We start from the raw sequence: 1,693 nt of genomic DNA, 5'->3' as shown, positions 1-1,693 counted from the left end.
GGGCCCATGGCGGGGTGGCTGAGGATCCAGCGTCGCTGCTACCAACACGCAGGGCTGGCGCCCCACGGTGCGCCCTTTCCTTTTTGAACACAAAGCATGAAAGATCTAAGTGTCGGGAGACCCCCCAGAACGCCGGCCACAGACCCCTTCTCCAGCAGAGAAACGTCCTGTCGTGGCGGCGAGGACGACGCGTGGCCGTGGCGGTCAGTCACAGGTGCCGCCTCGCACACAGCTCATTTCCAGGCCTTCCACACGCGGGCCTTGCGCACCCCAGTAAGTCCACGCCACAGAGAGCCCCCGGGCGCCTGTGAGCGGCTCCGTCAGCGCAGAGACCTGGGCTCGCATCAGTCTGGGTGCTGCCCGGGGCGGCAGTGGCCGAACAGGATTCCGACAGAGACCCTGGCGTGGTCCACACTTGCCGCTTCCGTGGCCTTCTCATTTGGGGAGAGGTAAAACAGCCCCCGAACGCTCCTCTGAGCACCTGCTTCACCTCGAACATCACCCCGCAGCTGGGCAGCCCCCCGAGCCTGGGCGGGCGGGTCCGCGGGGCGCACGAGGGTCGAGTGTCCACACGCAGGGTCAGGCAAGCGGCCGGCCAAAGCAGCAGGATCCCCGGCCGGGGAGGGGCCCCAGGGCGCAGCCGGCCCCGCCCCGCCCCCTCAGCAGTCTGCTGCAGTGCTTTCGCCCGTCCTGCTCCCCACTCTGTCTCTGGGGGGCCTCTCACACCCCAGCCGCACCCCAGCTCGTATGTACACGAATCAACCTTATTTAAAAAGAAGCGTAAGTGTCTAAAAATGATAGACAAAGAGCGCGCAGCTTTCACACGGAAGCGCAAGCGTCAGCCCGGCTGCGTCACGGTCGCCGCGGCCAGCGGAGGCCGCACACGGCCACACCGGGCTCCGCCCTGGCTCCTCCGTCCTTCGTCTCCAGTCGGGGCTCCCAGGAGCTAAGCGGCCGGCTGCGGCCGGAGCGCACGGGAGCGGGCCAGGCGGAAGGGACAGGCTGGGCAGGCGTCTGCGCGCGTCCCCCGCGGCGGGGCGGCCGCCGAGAGCAGACTCCAGGAGCTCCACGCGCGTGACCTCGTTCTGTCCCGCAACAAAGCTGGCGAGTCAGCCAGACCGACACGCCACGCGAGGCCAGTGGCCGCAGCAGGCCGTCACCCGCAGGTCGGGGCCATCTACGAACCGAAATCGAAAGCAATGTGAAGAGGCGGCAGGATCCTCTTTTCTTGTTTCCATACGTGGTCCCCTCCCCGGCCCGGGACTGAGCCCACGCTGCAGTGGCCGCCTGCAGCTTCGGGGTGCTGCGGCTGAGCCCACGCGCCGCCGGGCAGGGCCGCGACGGGCCAAGCTCTGCAGCCAGCGCCTGACGGAGTGGACACGTGTCGTCCCCTGACCACCCCGCGAGCAGGCAGGCGGCCACCCCCTGCACCCCCGGGCCAGTCCAGCTGCAGAGGGAGCTCCCAGGCCCGCCCGCTGCCCCTGAAGTCAGGGCCAGAGAAAGGGGCCGCGTGACCGGCGGTCAGCCCCAGGTGGGCAGCCCCCAGGCGGTCAGCCCCCAGGCGGTCAGCCCCAGGCGGTCAGCCCCCAGGCGGTCAGCCCCAGGCGGTCAGCCCCCAGGCGGGCGGGCCGCGGCTGCCTTCTCCCCACAGTGAAGGCAGGCCCCGGGTGGCCTTGAGCCGGACGGGTGGCCC

The sequence above is a fragment of the Condylura cristata genome, unplaced genomic scaffold (genome assembly GCF_000260355.1).
Source record: "Condylura cristata isolate star-nosed mole 26May11 unplaced genomic scaffold, ConCri1.0 scaffold00004, whole genome shotgun sequence".
NCBI classification, from domain to species: Eukaryota; Metazoa; Chordata; class Mammalia; order Eulipotyphla; family Talpidae; genus Condylura; species Condylura cristata.
This window is presented reverse-complemented; position numbering follows the sequence as displayed.